Below are 23,407 nucleotides of genomic sequence, written 5' to 3'. Positions count from 1 at the left end.
CCCCATCCCCAGGAAGCCGCACCCCAAAGGGCTGACCCTCACGCCCTGGCCTGCGACGCACTCTCCTGCAAGGGAGTTGGCATAACAGAATGCTGTCCTTTACCTGTAACATCCCAGACGGTGTTTTACTTCGCCTACACTTTGACCTGGAGACAAAATGGAAACTGGACATTTCCTGCTTTTTTTTTCCTTCTGTTTCTTTTTATCATCTTCCGTCTTTGCCAGGTGGGCTAATCCATCCTGGTTTGGGTTTTTGGGTTTGGGGTGGGAGAGGTGAGGAAGCAGAGCAGGAAAAAGAAGCTCAGGAGTGAGTGAAGAGGAGACGGAAATGCCGAGTGAGCATTCATCGGCTCAGGCTGGGGATGGAGGGCAAGCTCTCTACAGCTGACTGGGGACCTCCCCTCACCCTAGACGTTCACTGTCTTAGTCCGTGTGGCCCCCGAGTTCTGGAAATCATTCAGACTCCTGCATTTTGACAGAATTTTCAAACAAGCAATACTTACGTTGAAAGACCCAAATTAAAGCATTGATACCATATGCACCACCTCTCATCTTTGCCACTCCGATTACATGTGTGCATACACACACACACACACACACACACACACACACACACACACACACCTATCAGTTACACAGACTAGCTGAAGGCAAAATCCCTGTCAGACTGAGGAGCCAGGTGGGATATAAAGAGCGTTTTGTTATGCACCTCCCAAGCGGGAGAAATGCAAATGAATTTGTGGGGGAGGGGGTGGGGGAAGGATGAGTTCCTGGGAGCAGCAGGAAGGTGTAGGGATGTGGCTTGCTTAATACATCCAGTTGCCCGTCCGTCCATCACCGATTTGCACCTGCAATCACCACTTCACACCTGGGGGTGCACAGGTTTTGTTGATTCCATTTCAGGAATGCTCCCTCAGCCTACATGTTTCCCAGAATAAAGAGCCTTCTAGAGCTCTGCGTTCAGACACCAAGGTGACAATCACTTGTGTTCTTGATTGTTTAAAAAAGAAAGTAGAGAAGGAAGGAAAAAAAAAAAAAAAAGAAGCTCAAGACACAAAAGGAAAAGTGAGAAAATTCTCATACCTGCCTTCAAAGGAAGCAAATTGACAAATCTGGGAACTTTTAGCCTTCTTTGCTTTTAAGTATTGGTGAACTCAACCCCCACTAACAAGATACAGTAATTCCACCAACAGCTCACAGGGCAGACTGCCATTTTCTGCAAAGGCGGCTGGAAATCATTTACACCCCAAGATCCTCTGTGGTGATAACAAGGTATTCAAAAGGAGAGTGAGTCTGAGACAATCTTCAAACGGTTCCGAGGGCGACCTGCCCCCACCCCCTGGAAGGGGCCCCTGGAAGAGGGCAGATGCAAGCACATCACGTCAGGTCGTTGAGACGGACATGATTTTCTGCACCTGTGTTTGAAGGTGCCCATCATTTCTGGATGAGGGGCATCGCCTGACATGGGGTTGAAATCCAGCTGACAGCGTAGGTCAGGGAATCTGTTCCTTCCCTAGCCAAGAGCGAATGAACCACATTTTCAAGAAGGCAACAGGTATTTCTTCATTCTGAGTTTCTTCACATGTGGTTGAGTGTAGCTCAGATCTGGGTGACCCGACAGTAGCTCCCAACTACAAAGGTAAACATAGCAAGTGCTATCCCGTGGCCTCTGACTATATTGCAAATCTAAGAAACAGTGGTGTGGTCCCAAGTTCCAGTTTCTTAGATATTAAACAATATCTGTGAGGCTCTGCTGAGAATCGCAATCACTTATAGAAATTTAAAAGTGCATTTTTATTAATAAGAGCAGTGGTTCAGATGTACAGACTTAATCATACGGCATATATGCTAATCTCTTAACATGCAATTGCCCAATGCAACTTTCTCAAAAATTCTATGAGGTGGCAACTTTTTTTTTTTTTTTTTAGAAATGTGGTAGAGAAATAAACAGTCATTCGCAGAATGTTGGTAGAAATATGAATGTTAAAGGTGCTGCTGGTGAGGGCTCAGAAAGCAACGAGGGGCATGTAATTGGAAATGGGAGGAAAGGTCTTGTTATACAGCGGCCGGAAGCTTGGTGGACTTGTGCCCTTCAGTTGTGTGACAAGCAGAACTTGCAAAGAATGAAGCTGGAGATTTAGCTGAGGAGCTTTACAAGCAAAGTGTGGAAGGTGCGGCCTGGTTTCCTCTTGCTGCTTATAGTGAAATTCAAGACAAATGAGGTTTATTGAGAGAAGAAATCATAAGCATAAAGGATTTAGGACTTGTTGAGAAATGGGTGAAGGTGGTTGAAAGATACAAACTCCTATTGGATGGGAGACCATGTTTGGCAATGATATATCTGATAAAGGGTTAATATCCAAAATATATATGGAACTCATGCAACTTAACAAAAGGAAGATAAACAATCCAATTAAAAAAAAATGGGTAAAGGACCTAAATAGACACTTCTCCAAATCAACAAATGACAAGTGCTGGCGAAATTGTGGAGGAAAGGAAACCCTAGTGCACTGCTGGTGGGTTTGCAGACTGATGCAGTATGGAGTTTCCTCAAAAAGTTAAATATAGAACTGCCATTTGACCCAGTGATCCCACTTCTAGGAATATATCTTAAGAAACCAGAAACACAAATCAGAAAGAATGCATGCACCCCTATGTTCAGAGCATCACAATTTACAATAGCTAAGATCTGAAAACAGCCCAAGTGCCCATCAGTAGATGAGTGGGTAAAAAAGCTGTGGTACATGTATACCATGGAATACTATGCAGCAGTAAAAAAAGAAGGAACTCTTACCCTGGGAGACAGCATGGAGGGACCTGGAGAGTATTATTCTAAGCAAAATAAGCCAGTCAGAGAAAGACAAGTATCACATGATCTCACTCATATGTGGAATCTAATGAAGAAAATAAACTGATGAACAAAATAGATCCAGAGACATAGAAGCATGGAACAGACTGTTGAATCTCAGAGGGAAGGCGGGGGGTGAGGGGTGAGGGTGGGAAGAGATCAACCAAAGAACTTGTATGCATAGATGTATAACCCATGGACACAGACAATAGGATGGTGGAGGCCTGGGGCGGTGGGTGGGGATGGGCTATAAGAAAAAAGGGGAGCCCAGCTGGCATGGTTCTGTGGTTGAGTGTCGACTTGTGAACCAGGAGGTCATGGTTCAATTCCTGGTCAGGGCACATGCCTGGGTTGCGGGCTCAATCCCCAGTGTGGGGTGTGCCGGAGGCAGCCAATCAATGATTCTCTCTCATCATTGATGTTTCTATCTCTCTCTCCCTCTCCCTTCCTCTCTGAAATCAATAAAAAAATTTTTTTTAAAGAAAAGATAAAAGGGGTCATATATAATACTTTCAACACTAAAGATTAAAAAGAAAGATCTAAACTCTCAGTTATAAGATAGATCCATTCTGGAGATGTAATGTACAGCATGGTGTCTATAGTCAACAATACTGTATTGTATATTTGAAAGTTGCTAAGAGTGTAAATATTAAAAGTTTTCATATCAAGGAAAAAAGTGTAAGTTTATGAGGTGATGGGTGTTAACCAATTGTGCTGATCATCTCCCACTATCCTACATAATAAAAGCCTAATATGCAAATTGTCCTCTTGGGCGGTCATTCGACCGAGAGACTGCTTGCTATGACGTGTGCTTACCACCAGGGGGCAGCATAGAACATGGTGGGCACAGCGACATGGCGCTGGCAGCAGGAGGCAGTGGAGGCGCTGCTGGCCCTGATGGGCCCCAATGAGAGCAGGACCACAGTGAGATGGTGAAGTAGGTGAGTGGGTGATGCCAGGCCAAGGCAGGGTGCCAGGCAGGGCTGTAGGGCTGGGAGCACGAGCTGGGGCCCAATCTCCACAGGCCACCTGAGGGATCCCACCTGTGCACAAATTCATGCACTGGGCCTCTTGTATACATATAATTGTATGTAAATGTATACAATGTTATGTGTCCATTACATGTCAATAACACTGGGGGAAGTGGGGCTGTGTGGTGCTAGACTATGAAGTGTGGTCAATTCCATGTAAGAGTTTGAATTTCCTTCTGCATAAAGCAAGGAGTCTCTGCAAAGGACAGTAGTAGACGTGAATGGGCTACGGCAAAGCCAATGGAGTTTTGGAATAAACAAGCCTCCATGTCCAGGCCTTGGTTCTGAGCCTAGAAAGTAACAATCAGTATTTAAAAGGAGGTGGCTGTTATGTTGATCTCAAACTCTTGGGATATTTAGACTCTTCTCGAGGCTTTTCTTCTGTCCAGAGCAGATGCTCCGGTTCAAGAGAACAGAAGGACTTCTAGAAGACAAGCGAGAACCCTTTACTTATGCTTCTCCAGAGGGAAGAGAGTATGATTGCAAGGCTGACTATTAAGTTAGGACCTGAAAGGGAGGGGAGTGAACTATGGGCTTCAGGTCCCTCAAGTCAACACCTCTGCCTTTGGGATTAAGAGGGATCTTGCTGGTGGTTTATCACTTCACAAATGGCATGGAGGTGGCCAGGATTAACATCAGCATTTACAGTTTAGGACACTAAGGCCTGAAGAACTCAAGTACTTTTCCTGGGGACTCCTGCATATTAATTTTTAGAAAAAGTTTTTAAATTCAGTGGGCTTGACTCCAGAGAGCAAGCTCTTAGTTACAATACACGATTCACAAATATATATTCATGGAGAGAAGGATGGTTTTCATCTTTGATACAATATTTGACATGGACCTAATATTGTGTTCAAGGCACCAGGCTGTCATAGTTGGGGAAGCTTAATTGAGACAGGACCATTGAGAGAGATTTATTTTCCTAACATGCTGTTACTTTCATGTACTTTCTGAGCACTTAATGTGTTTAGAAGCATCCTTGATACTCCCCTAACAGTCCATAGGCTGGCCAAGAACATAATAAATGTGTTCACGGGAACCTCCATGGAGTGGTTTCTCCATGGACCCATGGACTGAGTAAGATTCAAGCTAAGTTTCCTGTATTTCACTCAGCTGAAAGACTGAGGAATGTGGAGTGACTCCAGGAAATCAGAGATCAGACGACAAGTCATATTTTTTCTATGGTTGTCTTTCAGAAGGAAGACAGCAGGGTGAAATAAGGTGTACCTGGAATTCAATGGAAAATATTTCTCCAGGGCACATTTGTGCTGTGTCAGTTTTTCAGTTGAAGAAATTTAGTTTCTGCTTTCCCTGTTTACTTTCCCTACTTGCTGAAAGAGACTGTAAATTCACAGTAGCAGATGGCACATTCTCAGAAACAGTTATGCAGACCTATAGAGCACAGGGGGACAGACTTTGGAAAGCAAGACAAAAATCAGCATTAAAATTCCATTTTAAAGGGACAGTGTCCAAGTGTAGCAACATTGCCTAGTTCCACAAATAAATAGGCATTTATTGAGTATCTGTTTGGCAAAGGCACCATGCTATGGTAATCTGTTGGTACAAAGGGAGAATTAAAAGTTGAGAAAGAGGAACTATTCCTCTCTACAAAAAACTTACACTTTTATATGTAAGATGGACATATCCACCACCACCCATCATCCTATATAATAAAAGCCTAGTTATGCTAAGTGTCCTACCGTTCGACCGTTCGACCAGTCGCTATGACAGGCACTGACCACCAGGAGGCAGATGCTCCGACCAGTAGGTTAGCTTACTGCTGGGGTCTGGCTGATCGAGACTGGGCGAGATGGGCCGGAGCCCTCCCAAGGTCCCTACCCTGGCTCCAGTTGTGCACTGGTGGGGTCCCTCGGCCTGGCCTGCACTCTCTTGCAATCCAGGACCCCTTGGGGGATGTCAGAGAGCCGGTTTCGGCCCCATCCCTGCAGGCCAGGCTGAGGGACCCCACTGGTGCACGAATCCGTTCACCGGGCCTCTAGTACAAATATAAGTGCTAGAGAGTGGTACACTATTGGCTAAGAATTAAGAGTGTGTAATTTTGTTTAGTGGTTGCTGATAACAGAGTCAGTAGAGAGAAAAAGGAGAAGTTGCATAGGGTTGATACTTGTGTGGTTAAAGCACAGGATGTGTGAATGATTCAATGTTGAGGGGTTAGTGTGGTAAGTGTGAGTTTGGTGACATTAAGATGGAGCAGCCATGTTCCAAATGTAAGACATTGCCTCAAAGGAAAGGAGAGAAGGTATGGAGGACTCACTACAAGTTCTTGACAACAATGATGGGGCTCAGGAGCATCTTTTTGCATATGAAGCTCCGCACTAATATTTCCTCCAAACATGATATTTGCTTATAATCAGCAAGTCAGATATTAAAGCATGAGGTGAAATGACTTGCTGGAGTGCAAAGAATGATGAGGCTCTTTGATATCTTATTTTTATATTTGATTGATTAATTTAACATTTCCTGCATGGCTATGACCAGATATTGTGCTTAGCACTGAGGCTATTTCTCTCTGTAGCCCCAGTAAAATAAAGAGATAATCTAATGTTTTTCCACTGAAAACCTGGTGGGATGCAGCATCATGGAGTTCAGCACTTTTGTTCTTGTTTTCCAAGGTCCTCAGAATTGAGGTGGGGCTAGACTTGATACTCAGTGTCTAGAATATCGATGTGACAATTCCCCCAATTTACAACTGAACTTGGGTCTTCTGGCCCATTCCTTCTACAACCATTTAAAGTTCCATTTTCCTACCTTTCTCCCAAACATCCACCCATAATGTGTGTTTGGGACTTTTCTCTTTCTGACCAGTTGGTTGTGTCTCTCTGGTTTAGAAAACAAACTTGTCTTTAAAGGGGGGGGGCTGCAATGATGACATGACAAAGAGGGCACCTGAAAGGGGGTGCGTGAAGGAGTGAGCTCTCCAACCAAAAGTATAGCGAGGGGCGCCTATTGAAGACGTGGACTTCATATCCTCTGCGATTTGACGACCCAGAGGGCTCGCTCAGTATTCTGCAAACCCGTCCTCTTCTGTTGTTCATCATAACAGTTCTGTTTCCTATTTGGTGCATATTTATTTTCCAATAACCAACAGAGTTATTGTTTTAGCAACTTCCTGTGTCTCCTGTCTCGCCAGGAGGATTTGTGGGGAGTGTGCTTCGCCCTGCAAGGGCACTGGCACTGACCACAGTATCCATTATATATGCTCAGAGGAGGAGAGAGAAGGATTTGCACATCCCAAAGGGTGGGAGCGTACATGGTCCAGTCCTCGACTTCACGGGACTAGAGGAGAACCCAGCAGAAGGTCCTGGGGAGGCCAGGCTTGGCAGGCTTCAGGCCTGCTGACAGCGAAGGCCTTTATGGCAGAACATCTTAGAAAGTTGGGACCTTGTGAAAAATGACTTCAGGAAGTCATTTCAAGGAAATAGAAAGTCTTCGCTGACTCAACTCAGCAAATCCCAGATGTAGCTCATCTCTTAAGCCAAGGTGTCAGGGTTTTGGTAGCAGATAGTTTAAGCATCATATTTCTTTATCTTTAAAACACAGGATAACATTTCCTTCCCTAAAACCTGGTTTGAGGTTTCTTGTTTGGTCAGTAGCTGTAAGTGAGGAAAACCCCTGTCTCATCCCTGTGTTGTGGAACAGAGAGGACTTGGGATCATAGAATGTGGGAGGCAGAGGGGACTTTGAGTTAATGCAGTTCGAATTCCTGATCTTGTAGATGAGTAAATAAGGCCAGAAATGCTAAGGAACTTTCTGAAGGGCCCAATTAGGGACAATGTGAGGATGAGAGAGCAGGCTTCCCAGTACCTGGTCAGGCTGTCTGATCAGCAACCCCTGCTCTCCATATTCCCTGGTACCTGGGATTCTCCTCCTGCCTGAGTTACTTCCCAGCTAGCAAAGCGCCGCTCAGTACAAGAGTGGCTTCAGGTCCTAAACTGACTGCCTTCCCAGTAACTGAGTGAAACTTTCACCTTATACTTATTTAATACTTGGTTAGATTATTCTACTTCTAAGACACTGCTAATCAACAGAAATATATTGTGAGCCCCACCTGTTATTTAAAAATTTTTAATTAGCCACATTAAAAAACTAAAAAGATACAAGTGAAATTAATTTAATAATATCCTTTTAACTCAGTCTATTCAAAACATTATAATTTCAACAATATAATCAGCATAAACTGTTATTGCTGAGATATTGTACATTCTTAAAATATATTAACTCTTAGGAGTCTGGTGTCTATTTTGTTTCAATAGCCACATAAGGCTAGTGGCTACCATGCTGGACATCATAGCTCTAGAATGAACACCGTCCTTTTTGTGGTTTTCACCAAACCAAGATGAAAGAAGGACTTCAAATTGTTTCAAAGAAGATACTTCCTAAATCAAACCCCCAAATGAATAAGCTGCCTAGAAGTTGTAGTGTAGAAACCAACATATTAAAATTTCTAGTACATTTACACAATGGAGTACTATGCAGCAGTAAAAAAGAAGGGCCTCTTACCCTTTGAGACAGCATGGAGGGCCCTGGAGAGTATCATGCTGAGTGAAATAAGCCAGTCAGAGAAAGACAAGCACCACGTGATCTCACTTATAAGTGGAATCTAATGAACATAATAAACTGATGAGCAAAATAAGTCCAGAGGCATGGAACAGACTGACATATCTCAGAGAGGAGGTGCGGGGAGATGGGAAATGATCAACCAAAGAACTTATGCATAACCAATGGACACAGACAATAGTGTGGTGGGAGCCTTGGGTGGGGCAGGGCCTGGGATGAGATGGGTAATGGGAAGAAAAATTAGGGGACATCTGTAATGTTATCAACAATAATAATATTTTTACTTTATTTTTATTTTTAACTGAATTTATTGGGGTGACATTGATTGATAAATTTATATAGGTTTCAGGTGTACAATTCTATAATGATGTCATAGAATTACATTGTATTGTGTGTTCAGCACTCCTCTGACTCCATGGTGCATGGTGTGCCTATGGATTTAGCACTCACACAAGAATAATCTAAAAGTGTCAGCAAGCTGAAACCCCGTGGAATAACCCTTTGCCAATGGGAGACAGAAACTTCAAGATAAATGCTTGTCCTTGCTGTCTGTCTGTCCATCAGGTGGCTGGCTCTGAGACTGACTTCCCAGGGCTCTTCAGGAGTCCCACATCCAGCAACCATGCCCCACCTGGTGGCCCGCCCTCTAGTGCACCCTTGTTTTGTCTTTTCTTCCTTCTGATCTTCACTCCCTCATTGTTTACCACTGCTCTGTGTGGCTACCCCTAACAGGTCCTTGTCACAGGCCTTCCGAAGGGGCATCCTGGCTAACGAGGGACCCTGTCCTGACGTGATCCAACAGAAGTGGGCTTCAGATGCCAGTCAGCCCAGCAGTTCAACAGGGATGCACTGAGATTGGCTGAAGGGGTGGGTGGCATTCAACCATGACAGTGTGTGAGGGTTGGGGCAGTGTGTGTGTGTGTGTGTGTGTGTGTGTGTGTGTGTGTGTGTGTGTGTGTTTGAGGTGCTAGACTTGGAAAGGAAGATGCTCCCACTCTCCTCTGTCACAAACACCTGCTGGAGATGAGCCCCTTTGCCTCAGTGGGAGCTTAGCTCTCCCCCCTCAGACTCCCCTTCTTCCTGTTGCAACAGGGACTCTCCAGGAGTTCCATGGTGATGAGCAAAAGCTCTCCTATGCTAACTGACTTTGCAAAGCCAAATTTGGCTGGACACAAATGGCTTAGGCTTACCAATGTTTCATGTTTAAAAATGTAGATTGTGAGCAAACTGAGGACTGCATGTAAGTATCCCCACGGCATTAGCGTGGGAATGGACTGTATACCCTATCCAGAGTTGCTTTGTCCATTAGCATAATGTCCTTGTGAAACACTGAGGTGTTTGGGTGCTCTCATGGGGCTTCAGAGAGTAAGGAAGATGTCGGCATATGGGCAAAGTTTAATTTTTATAACATACTAGAGGCCCAGTACATGAAAATTCATGTACTGGAAGGAGGGTCCCTCAGCCCGGCCTGCCCCCTCTCATAGTCCGGGAGCCCTCAGGGGTGGGAGGTGACCCGTCAATCAGGGGAAGGCGACGCCCCATCACACCTCTGCTGCTGCCACTGCCGGCAGCGCAAGCCTCGGCCTGGCCCTGGTTACCTGAGCCTCGGGCGGCCCTGGGTGGCTGAGAAGCCACCATCTGAGGCTTGCCTGCACCTCAGGCTGGCCCTGGGTGGCTAGGGGGCTGCAGGGACTGGAGGACTCTGGAGGCAGGCATGCAGAGTGGCTGGGCATGCCTGGGGACAAGCCCAGCCTTGCCGCACGCCTGCCGCCCCGGCGGGGCTGAGGGGACTGGACGCCGACATCTTGTAGCTGTAGGCGCTGACAGTCAATTGAGGGTGTGACAGTCAATTAGCATATTCCCTCCTTATTGGCTATGGGCGCTGCCATCTTTGCCATGGTGTGAAGGTCAATTAGCATATTCTCTCTTTATTAGATAGGATGCCCAATGCTAAGGGCCATTGCTTGTGGTCCACTGCCTCTTGAGTAAGAAGATGCTGTGGGCTTCCCTACTGATGAGCAGTTTTTCTTTGAGCTACTCATATGCTTCTCCAGGGTCAGTCATTGCTGTGTCAGTTGCTTCATCAGCTCTGATCAGTTTCTTGGACATCAGCTTGGCCTAATCAGACTTCACATCAGAGGCCACATTAAGCAGTAGTAAGAGATCTTTCTTAAGAACAGTTCCTTCGAGATTTCTTCCTTTTCTGGGTGTGGGGTAGCTCTTTTCTATATCTGCATAGTGACTGGGAGATCACTGATCACAGCACTTCTAGCTTTTCCCTGGGTTGTCAGCTCACTCACACAGGTCCTTAGTTTCCCCCCAAAGAAGCATTAGGGCACCTTAAATATGTAAATGCAATACACTCCCCACAAGAAACAAAGATCAGGGTCAAGTACACTAGGTGAGATCCCCTACTCATTTTATTTTACTCAAATGAATGAATCAAGCCTGCTGAACATCTGTGGGCCTGGATAACATGGCTGCTGAAAGTTGTAAGGTGGGTAGGAGCCCTTCAGAAGTGGTGTGTAAGATGTGGGTGGGAGTTCCCAAGGCAGCTTTCATCTGGATTGTTGGATTGACCTGAGTGGTCATTACCGAACCACAGACCACTCAAAGGCCCAAGCAATAATTGCCCTGGAACTATGATTAAAGAGTGTGTGGCTGGTCATTTATAGAAAAAGGCACCTTAGTCATGTGGTTAAACCTAGTCTCTGCCGGCTGCCTATCACTTTATTAATTAATATGTATTTTGGCAATTAAATAAAGTCACATTAAAAAAGATAAATGCTGACTAGGAAACATAAGGAAAGCTTTTTAATTTTAAGAATTGCTTAAGTATTCTCTTTTAGAAAAGTCTTAGAAGTATGTAAAAAGAAATGCATACATTAGAATAACTTTGAAACTGCCTCTAGCCTGTCGTTAGACTAAACACATAGACATTCACTACTGTTTTCCCTCTGTTCATCAAAAGTTCCACTTGTCACAACAAGAAAAAGAGATGCATTTATCATTGTACTAAATGTAAAATGAACTGGAAGCCACAACTTAGCATATGTCCATCTCTCTTATAAAAGAGTCATGAATCTTTAGAGCAAGATGGGTATTTGCTTTTTTTCAATGCATAACCGGTTCAACAATGGGTATAGTTAGTCCCAGGTGACAGGCTTATTTATTTCCCACAAAGGTTGGTCAGTGTCTCTTTCTTCTACAGCCACAGGTGCATCCCTAGGTTCTGTCAGTCATCCACAATGTACACAGCTCCAGTCCGGCTTCCATTGGGCTAGAAGCAAATCTATCTCCTCTTCTAGCTAAATGCCTCATATTAGTAACTGCATCCTACTGATGACATCACCTTCACACGGCAATGATGGCACCTTTGTTTCCTGCTAAACAATTGGGTACTCTACTTACCCCAAAGTTTCCATTATCCTCGTTTGAAAATTGGAAGGGAGATACTGATAAGAAAATACTGCATCTCAAATTTTATGTGATTTTCAAGTTCATATTTGACATCGCCAAGCAGGGAAAAATTTCGAAGTGCCAATGCTAAATGTGACGACATACAGAGATCTTGGATGTGACAGCAACATAGCTCAAAGTCCCTGAAATACATCTAGTCTGTACTTCTCTCTTTAAGTGAAGTTGGAGTGTGAAAAATCTTGTTTACTCTGCTATGACCGTTACTACATTATCAAAGTCTAAAACAGTCAGCTGAGCATCTACCTCTTGAGGAATGAATGTGTTTCTCATGGATTTACAAATCAGATGTTTTATTTCATTTTAGGCTAAAAGTAACTGGTGCAAATATACCCTCCATTAGTCAACTTTCTATGTAACCTATTGCAAATAAAACATAAATCCATTTTAGACCTAGCCTAGTAGGTTTATTACCAAATCTCTTAGAAAGGCCCTTTCTATAACTTTAAAAATATATTTTGGACCCTACGAGGAGCATTTTATTAGGGTACTAAGGCAGTCTGCAGACTATGAAGCCTCAGCAATTTGAAGAGCTCAGTTTCAACCCCCAAATTCCCTTCTTTGAAGAGGCCCCTGGGGTCCCTGACTTTTGAGAGAAAAGACATTGCCACAGAAAGTTTGCCTGAAATGCTGGAACAAAGGAGAACTTCTTATTTCATCCCCATCCCAACTCCAAAACAGAGCATGAAGAATTTTCATCTTTATGGCTTCTTCCTCCTAATAGGAATGAAAGTCTTTAATTAAATCCTCAGAAAGTGTGAAACCTGAGTTTCACCATATACCACACCATCGGTATTGGAGAGAATTATACAGGGGAGGTTGAGAGAGAATGAAGGACCGACCCCTCAACCTGCCTCTTTTTTTCTGATTTAATAAAGTCTCAGCCTCCTGAGCCCACTGTGGTTTTCCTGAACTGCACAGCTGTTGCACAGCTGGCAACAACCTAGATGAATGCTGATCGTTGGCCAGAATGAAATGAAGGACTCCGTAGAATGGAACGCCAGTGCAGAGTCACTGAGAACGTCTGGTGTGTGCCCCCATGGAAGGCAAGAAGCCCAAAGAAGATGTACTGGACCTCAAAAGGAAAGAAAAAAAATCTTCAAACAGTTGGCTTTGGAACAGATACATGAAGAAATTCACCAGAAGGCTTCTCATCTTTCATCCATTAGCCCCAAACCAAGGCAGTAGCAGTGAGAGAGACTAAAGGACTAGACTTCATGGAATGTGTATGTTACAAAGATAGTCACTGATGATGCAGGCAGAAAACATCAATTCTTGGAATAAAGTCTCCAAGATGGCAGGGGCAGGTGGGTCCAGGGTATTGGCTGAAGGCTAAATCTTGAGTAAGGAAAGGTATACTGCTGCTCCAAATAAAGGGAAAGGAAGAAAGAATGGGCATCTAGGTAAACTCATGACTAATTTTGTTTTTAGTTGGAACTCCAGACTTGTTAGCTCATCCATCGTTCATTCATTTACTCATTGGAACAATACTGATTGCCAAATGTTGAACTACATGCTTGGTATACACCCTGGCTCCTTCATAACCCTTCCCCATGTCAAGCTGAAATTTCCAGGAAGATTCGAAACATGCCAGAAAGTATACTTGCACACTGTATCCCATTTCCTGAAATCTAAATCACCCCCAATCTAGTTATACTAACATTTGAAACATTTTCCCCCTGAGACACATTTACATTCCTCGAAGCCTTAGAGACTCTGTGAACCCAATGCTTGGAGTATAGGTTTTGGACCACGGCCATATTGCCTTTTTTTCTAATGTAATGTGAGACCAACAGCTTAGCCAACGGGCTCCATGTTATTCTTCTCTAAAGCAGCAAACGCTCAACTCCTTCAGACTCTGCCCTCGCCAGGCTTTCCAGAGTTCACAGGGCCTGTAGTTAGCCAGTTCCTTCTGGAAATCACATCGTTTTACACAATGTCGAGCCCTGACGGGTGGAGAGGCAGGAATGCTTTCAGTGGTCTTGTCTGCAGCCTTTGATGTTCCTTCTAAGTCATATTGTGTCCGCGGAAACATCGGTCTGAGGCGGCTCTGGCAGTTCTCTTCAAAACGCACAAATGTCGAGTGTGTGTTTTTAATGGCTTCGATTAAAATAATTTAGAAATAATTAGAAGTAGCAGCTCACTAAGCCGAGAAGGCCGAGTGCCTGGATGGCCACGGGCTTGATGCTGTGCCTGGGACAGTGTTGGGAAAGGGATGCGTAAGTCCGTGGTGGTTCTTGGTGAAAAATTCCAGCATAATCCAAGCCAGCTGCTCCCTCTGTGGTGCAGATGCCCCTGCAATGGGTCATTAGAAATTAACTAAAGAGGCACGTGGTTCCTGAGGAAAATAACAGTTAAATACGAATGCAGGAATTAGCATATTAAATATATAAACACACACTCTAAAAATAGTTATTTTTTTCAAACTAGGGACCTATAGAAATGAAAGCCAAGCATCCAAAATGTTTGGTCTAAGCAAATTCTCCAGGGGCACATAGGGAGGGTAGGGAGCTATAGAGAAGGGAAGGAGATTTCCAGAATCATGTAGGCAATGGTCAACCAAGGATAAAAAGCCTGGGTATGCCGTAAGCGCATTAAGATGATAAAAAAATTCCAGCATGAGAAGGAATAAAACAGTTGAAAGATCATTAACATGAATCAGAGATTAATCGAAATAAAAGTTAAGAAGGCTGAGCCCGGGTTATCTGCTATCAGTGGGACTTGTTTTAGCAGGGAATTTCAGAGGATTTGTCACCAGATAATATGGACAGAGAGTTGTTCTTAAGTCTTTAAAGGGATATAGCCAAATGAAGTAAGATGATTTTTAAGATGGTTTTACTGTAAGATGATTTTCCTTTTACAGCGACCCATATTCAAGACAAAAAAAAAAAAAACATATATGTATCAGAACATCATGCCTTTTGCAAACAAATATGTAAAATATATCATCACTGTGCTTCATTATTTTCGAGCTTCAAAGAAAAATCTGTTTGGGGCTGTTTCTTGGAGAGAACTGAATTTGAATTTGAGCAGCCCTGCTCGCCAAATGAATTCATCCTTTCAATTATGTTAGAAGTTAGAAGGACACACAGAGGGGGGGAAATTCAAATCCTGATTCTGCTTGCTCCAATCAATTTACATTCTTTCCATTTTAGGAGAGCAGCAAAAACTTGGATATTCAGAAAGTCAGCTTCACCAGAAGCTTGAGTTTCTGAATTCTTGACAATGATTATAGGCAATTGTAGCTTTTATGTTTTTTCATTAATAACAAGGAAGAGCCAATTGAAACAAAAACAAAAAATTCTCATATGGCTTCCTCTTTTCCTCTTTATGGAATAGACTACCACGTTCTTTTGCTTTCTACTCACTTGATACTTTGGTCAGAGGATGGACAATGAAATAGGGTTCTACTCTTGTCTACTTCTCACCCAGTGGGAACATTGGGCTCTTATGGTGATGGATTCGTCTTTATTTCCTCTCCAAATGCACTTATGGTGCATTTTTGCTCAATGTCTTTCCCTAGAATGTACTCCACACACACGTGTGATTTCACTTTCCTAGGGTCTTGGCCCCCAAGGTCTTCTCCAACCCTCAGAGTCATCAGCAGAAGCAGAAGTAGGGCTGGGATGTCTTAAGGTGTGACATTCTCCTGGACACTTTGTTGATCTTCCAGAAGGGTGTGGTGCAAGGAAGAGGCCAAGTCAGACTGGACAAGGCCCTACAAGTCAGAGAGCCTGGCCAGGCTGGGCTGGGCTGGGTAGAATGTTTTGATGGCTCGAACTACCAAAGGAAAACAGCTTGCATGTAATTAGAGGAGCCACTCTGGCCAGGGGTTCCCTGCTGCGTCCCCTGTGCCCTAAAAGACTCCGGAGAGACTTAAAATGTTGGCCACTGTGTTCCAGCCCTCGATACCCTCTGGAACTCAGAGGAAGCACACCGCAGCAGTTAAGGGCACAGATTTGGAATCATGTGGGCCTGAGAACTAGCCATTCATTCCCAAAAGGGCTTTTGAAACTTGTAGAAGGGACAATAGGCTTGAGAGCCAGGTCTCCTAATTTCCAAGAGCTTGGTGTTTTGGAAAACAAAACACCTGACGGAATGTGAGCCTTCAATTGATGGTATAAAAAACACTTTGGAAAGAAAATTGGTAAAGGGCTCAGCTAGCCTGTCTGCAAAGACCAGACAAAGGTTGGCAGAGCTGAGGGAGGAGGAGCTATGGAGAGAGAAAAGACAGCTTGTGAGTAGTTTTTTCTCTGAGAAGGGGTCCTGTTCCTTGCCCACTATCTCAGGGTGGGGGTGGAAATAGGTTAGACAATGGACAGCCCAGGTGAGTGGTCAGGTGACTCGCTGCCTGGATGCCTGAAGGGATACTGGGCCTTGAAGAGCTCTGAATGTCAGCATGGGAGACAGAGTAGACTTGCCAGCCGACCAATTTTAAGCAGGAAAGGAAAAAGAGGGGTGTGAAAGTGCTAGAGCAGTGGGGGTGGGGGACCTCTCATTAGGACCCTGGACAATAGAGGTTGCTTGTGGACTGGATGTGGGTTCTCCCCGGCCCATTGCCTGAATGCTGTCAGCCACCCAGCCAGGGGGAGAGGAGACAAGGAGGCACCAACTCAGAAGACACTGATATCAAACCAGAAAGCACTGAAGTGTCTGAATTTACCTCAATATCACTAGATTAAATATTTTGCCAGTAGACTAAATGGGGAATTAAAATATAGTTTCAGTTCTTTTGTGGAAAAATAATCAAATTTTAGTGTTTATGTACCCAAATGTGTGGCATGCAAATTCTGTCCCTGGTAAAGGACAGTATAGTTAACCTTTGGCAGAAAGCGACTGAGACTTTTAAAATAATCACTAGAACTAAAATTTTGAATTAGAAAGATGGGGAGAGAGCTTAGAGGTTTTGTGACGGATTAATGGTGAGAACAATATTCCGTGAGAAGAAAGTGAGAAGAAATAAGATTTTGACTTTGAAACAAAAATAAGGGATGTAAAGTACAGCATATGGAATGTAGTCAATAATCCTATATAATAAAAGCCTAATATGCAAATCAACCGAATGGTGGAAAGACCCGTTGGCAGGGGGTGGGGCTGGTGAGTGGGTGGCGCCAGGCCAGCCAAGGTGGGTGCCAGCAGACAGAGGGAGTGGATGGACATCGGGGGCGGGGGGGGGGGGGGAGGGAGGAAGAGGGCAGTGGCAACTGGCGGCCAGCCGGGGCCATCCCCCCTGTTGCCTCCCGCAGAGGGAGGCCACCGGTGAGGCAGTGATGGGGGGCCAGTCGCCAGCCAGTGCCTTCCTCCGAGAGCTCCTGGACTGTGAGAGGGTGCAAGCCGAGCTGAAGGACCCCCCCTGAGTGCACAAATTTTCGTGCATCGGACCTCTAGTATCATAATAACTAGGTATGGTGTTAGCTGGGTACTAGATTTACTAGGGTGATCACTTCCTAAGTTATATACATATCTAATTGCTATGTTGTACACCTGAAACTAATATAACATTATGTGAAATGTAATTGAAAATAATTTTAAAATAAAAATTAAAGAGAGACAATCATAAAGAAAGAAAAGTATGGATTCAAGACACACCCTATGTACATAGAAGAATGAAGAACTATTTTAATGTAGAGTATAAAGTGAAGGGACAATTCAAATACTAGAAAAACCTCAGTACGTGGAACAACAGTGGTATCATCAGGGAAGGGCAGAAAAACAGGTGACAATGTGGAAGATGATGAGTTTGTCTTTCAAATAGAGTATGAAGTGTTTTTTACATCAATCAAAATAATCAGAATAGCCATGTGAGGAAGGCAGTAGAGTTTTGTAGATGCAAAAATGGATGTGCCAACTTGTACATGAATGCTCATAGAAGCCATATTCACAACAGCCAGAAAGTACAAACAATCCAAATGACATCAGCTGATGAACAGATAAACAAAATGGGATACATCTATAGAGTGGAATATTATTCATCCATAAGATGGAATGAAGAGCTGATACATGCTACATCATAGACAAACCTTGAATGCATTATGCCAAGTAAAAGAAGCCAGTCACAAAAAGGCCACATGGTGTAAGGTTGTATTTATCTGAAATTTCTGGAATAGGGAAATCTATGGAGACAGAAAGTACATTAGTGGTTGCCAGGGGCTGGAAGGGGGAGTGACAGCTAATGTGTATAGGATTTCTAATGGTGGACAAAAATGTTCTAAAATTGATTGTGTTGATGGTTGTACAACTCAGTGAAGATACAAAAACAAAAAATGAATTTACACTTTCAATGGGTGAACTGCATGGTATGCAAATTATCTCTCAACTAGGGGCCCAGTGCACAAATTTGTGCACCTTGGAAGGAACTGTGGGCCATGAGGCTGCCATGGGCACAGGGACAGGTCTCGGCCCATCCTCTGCACCCCTGCCTGGCCCCTCTCACCACGGCCCCCGGTCCCCTGTCTGCTAGCAGCTCCGCTCCCGCTGCTGCCACTCCCATGTGCTGATGGCGCCGGCCCCACTTGCACCTGCTAATGGTGTGTAACGATTGGGGCCGGCATCAGCAGCAGGTGTGAACAGGGCCGGTGCCATCAGCGGGTGTGAGCGGCAGCTGCTGCCCCTAAGGGGAGGTAGTGAAGCCCTCAGGGGCAATTGGGGCCAGCAGCCACCACTTGCACCCTCTGACTGCATTGAGTGATCAGGACTGGTGTCAGGCGCCAGCAGCCTGTGCGAGCAGTGGCTCTGGCGCCGGTAGTGGGTGCAAGCGGGGCTGGCGCCGGCATCAGGTGTGAGTGCCAGGTGGGACTGCAGCACGTGGAAGCAAAGAATTTTCAGTAACCATCAGAGGCTCATTCCAATGACAGGAACTGGTATCCTGCCTTGGTCTGGCGCCCCTGCTCACCTGCTCCACCATCCCACCATGGCTGATGCCCACCATGTTCTGTGCTCTGCTGCCTGCTGCTGATACCTGCCATGCTCCGTGTGCGCCCCCTGGTGGTCAGTGCACATCATAGTGGCTGGTTGTTTGGTTATTCGGTTGTTCTGCTGTTCGGTCTATTTGCATATTAGGGTTTTATATATATACTAGTGGCCCAGTGCATGAAATTCGTGCACGGGGGGACGGAGGGTGTTCCTCAGCCTGGCTTGCACCCTCTCCAATCTGGGACCCCTTGAAGGATATCCTACTGCTGGTTTACAGGGATAGGGCCTAAACCGGCAGTTGGACAGCCCTCTCACAATCCGGGACTGCTGGCTCCAGCTGCTCACCTTCCTGCCTGCCTGCCTGCCTGATTGCCTCTAACCACTCTGCCTGCCGGCCTACTCGCCTCCAACTGCCCCCGGTGCCGGCCTGCTCGCCCCGAAATGCCCCCCTGCCAGCCAGATCACACCCAACTGCCCCCCCTGCTGGCCTGTTCACCCCCATCTTCCCTCCCCACTGGCCTGCTCACCCCCAACTGCCCCCCTGCTGGCCTGCTCACTCCAAACTGCCCCCCCCCCCGCTGTCCTGATCACCTCCAACTGACCCCCACTGATGGCCTGCTCACCCCCAACTGGCCCCCCTGCTGGTCTGCTTACCCCCAACAGCCCCTGCCATCCTATCCTGGCCTGATCACCCCCTGGCGACCCAAGGTCCCAGCCCCTTCTTTTTTTTTTTCCAGCGCCTCCTTGAGCAGAGGCCAGGGCCGACTGGAAGCAAGTATCTAGGATTTATTTATCTTCTATAATTGAAACTTTGTAGCCTTGAGCAGAGGCCAGGGCCAGCCAGGGCAGGAAGCTTGGCTTCCTCAATTGCTAAGGCAACCCAAGCCTCCTGCTTGCTCCAGCTCCATGGCCGGCCGCCATCTTGGTTGGGTTAATTTGCATACTCGCTCCTGATTGGCTGGTGGTCATGGTTTGTAGGTGTAGCGGAGTGATGGTTAATTTGCATATTTCTCTTTTATTAGTGTAGATACTAGAGGCCTGATGCATGACATTTGTGCAAGAGTAGGCCTTCCTTTCCCTGGCTGCTGGCACTGGCTTCCCTCTGGCTGCCAGCAGGCACCTGGGACCCAGGCTTCTCTCCGGCCACTGGCAGGCACCCAGGACCCAGGTTTCCCTTGCAGCCCTGGCTTCCTCTGGAAGGACGTCCGGAAGGATGTCCGGTCTAATTAGCATATTATGCTTTTATTATTATAGATAGATTAACTTTTTTTTAAGTGGATGTGTAGTGTGTAAGCAGTTTGTCCAGGCTGATTCACTAGTAAAGGGGCAATGTCATTCCTTGATTTGCCCAGAGCTGAACACAGAGAGGCTCAAGAGCAATTTCAAGTCTGCCTCAAAGTGCATCATTTTTGAGACAGATCAGGTAGGCCTTTTCATTTGACCTACTTTTCATGTACACTTGGCCAAAGTTGGTACCAAATCTGAATTCAAATCTATAATTGCCTAGACTTGCTCCTCAAGAATATAAGACTGTCATCATCTGGGCCTCAATGGGATAAACAGAAGTGAAACTTGTTAGGATTAAGGCTTCTTTGATAAAATATATCAGATGATTAGATTTGTAAAGGTCAGGGAGAGAGAAGCTGTCTTATGAATAGCATGCTCTATAAAGTAGAACGTCAGCTCTAGGCTGGATGGGGTGGTGGAGCCCCAATTTCTTTTGTTGCAGATAATCAGTCTGAGGTAGAATATGTTCAGTGACTTGCTCAAAGCCACTCGGGTCACTTGAGCTGATGTTAGAAACAAGGTCTAAAGACCTTTTTTAATGTATAGTGTTCTGACTCTATGCTATTGGGGGACATTTCAAAGATTTTCTGAATTGGTGACAGCAGGTTTTTACATTTACCATCAGAAAACAATACCCTGATTCAGAATTTGCAAAATAATAATAATAATAATAATAATAATAATAATAATAATTGTTAAAACAATTGCATTATTTGAAAAGACAAAGGAAATTCTGGTCCTATAAATACTAAAGATCAATAGATTCCCTATATCCCATAGTTGTTTTCATTTCCCGTTAGAGTAAAACCATCTTGAAACACTAAACCCTAAACATAGCCTGTACATGACAGCAAAGAAACTTTTAGAAAAAGAATAAATTGCTGAATTCAAGCGTGGACTGTAATTTCTTGACATGGAGTGGAAGCAGATGCGCCCAACTGAACATGTCGTTATTAAATTCACTTCCAACTGGCACTTTCTTCCCCTTTTGTGGGAGGGAGGGGTCTTGGCACAAAGCTCTCTTTCCTGTTAATCAAGCAGCCCTGTTTTTGTCTATGTCATGATAAGTTAATTGTGGGTCATACATTCATTATGAATAAAGGTTTAAGTGATAGACCGAAGTTCTGGATTTTGTCTCAGCTACACCTGTTTTTTTAAGACTGTTAAGTAAGTTGGACCACCTTTTCAAAAGCTATAGGATGTAATAGCCTGTTGTATCTTTAGCACCCCTTATTAAAGTAGAGTGTAAACTTGCAAAAGGTAAGCATCCTACATGTATTCAGGATCTGTTTGGGGCAAACATAGGGCTGGGCCCATTGGCCACCTCATGGCTAATCTTTGTAAGAGCAATACAAGTTGGACATTTCCCTACTGGGCCGGAGGTGAGGAACTGAAGGTCTGGGAGGGTAAGGAACCTGCAGTCACAGTTTGATAGCTCTGGACAGTGAAACACCAGGGCTCTCCACTATGCATGGAAACATGGAGACCATCTAAACCCTCCCTCACTTTCCAGTAGAAGGACCGTAGTGAGGGAAGGTAAGGGACTGCCCAATGTTACAAAGCTCGGCCAGGACAGGAACTGAAGTTTTCTGGGTGAAAGTGGGGGTGAGACCTCCCTGTGGTTTCACCTGGAGGAGGATGACAAGAGGCAAGAACTAAATGGCCAAGAATGTCACTTTTCAAGTTAAATGAAGATACTCCAAGTCCATGCTTGTTGATGTGTTGATATGTTCTGAAGGCCTATTTTTAGCAGAGTGAGAGGAACTCTCAGCGTCTTCCAGGGTGCACTCTGAGGGGCCAGACAGGGAGAGAAGAATGGCACAGTGAGCAGGGGCATGACTTCTGGAGCATGGATGTCTATTGCTACTGGCCCAGGGGATGTTGATTTATTTATGCATGATTCTTGCTCTTATCTTCTTATATAGAACCTTCTGTGGTAGGGAAAGAACATTGGAACCGTCATTATAATACCTAGTTAGTGGATTTGGAGCTTGACCCAATGAACCTGTGGGACTGAGGGGAGGTGACCTCACCTCTCTGTGACTCAGTTTCTTCACCTGTTAAACAAAACAGTATACTCACCCACCTCTTAGGAATGTCCCAGTATATCAAATATGGCCACAACTCATATTCCTTACATGGTGGAGGTTTGAACTGTTCCATGCCAGGTCCCTGAAGTATTTTCCCCTCTTATGATTGTGATCATGTGTTTGTGAGGCTGGTAGGCTGTGAGGAAGCCCATGGCTGGAGAACTTTGAACAAAGCTCACGCGGCGGTCAACACACCAGGTCTGAGTTTATACGGATCCTTTGAAGACCATACGCTAATATTCTGAACTGCATATTAAATACAGGCCAATGGGACTTGGACCTGAGATGGTGATATATGAACACTTAAAATATATATAAGTCACTAAAAGGAATGGTTCAAATGGCTAATAAATTTGGAACAAATACAAAGAAATACTTTTCCATGCAGAGTGTGGTCGACCTGTGGAATCCACAGCTGCAGGAGGTAATTGAGTCAAATGCCGTGGGTGGATTTCATAAAGAGTTGGTGTGGCAGACAGCTGCCTAGGCAATGCAAATTGTGTCGTTAAAATTATGCACTGGTTAGGCATTTACCATTGTAGTGAGGGGACAGAGTCTCCAGCACTGGAGGTACAAGGGGGGTAGGGCAACAGCTATTTTTACCAGAGAGCCCTTTATTTGCCAAAGTGCTTTCTCACATTATTCCTCTGAAGTAAAACAAAAAATAAAATATAAAAAAGTGAGGGGGTGTGTAATGTCAACTTCTCTATGTGAGTGTGTGTCAAGATGCACTGGGTATGCTTGTAGTGTTCCTCAAAAATAAAAATGATGACCAGTTTATTTTTACCTCAGGTAAGTCTTGTAATTGTATGCTTCCAACTAAACTTTCCAAATCAAAGATTCTTCAAAGCAGTCCAATCACTTTTCCCCAGATCGTTTTGTAAAGATGGAAGCTCAAATCTCTTTTTGCCTTTAAGTAATTCTGATGGTTCACATGGCCATGAGTATAGTGACTGGGTCATGAGTATAGTGACTGGGCCATGAGTATAGTGCCTGAAAGGGTTTTCAGGGGAGCCTGGTCCTCCAAGCCCATCTAGAACCTTCTTGAATCTTTCAGAAGCTCTCTGGGATTGCTCCAACTCTTGAACTATGAATGTCAGATAAAGGAAAGAGGAAGACAGAGAAAGTGTCTGGAGACTTTTGAAACATTTTTCTTTAGGACTGCATCTGACAGATGCATCAAA

The sequence above is a fragment of the Eptesicus fuscus genome, chromosome 12 (assembly GCF_027574615.1).
Source record: "Eptesicus fuscus isolate TK198812 chromosome 12, DD_ASM_mEF_20220401, whole genome shotgun sequence".
In the NCBI taxonomy this organism is placed as follows: Eukaryota; Metazoa; Chordata; class Mammalia; order Chiroptera; family Vespertilionidae; genus Eptesicus; species Eptesicus fuscus.
This window is presented reverse-complemented; position numbering follows the sequence as displayed.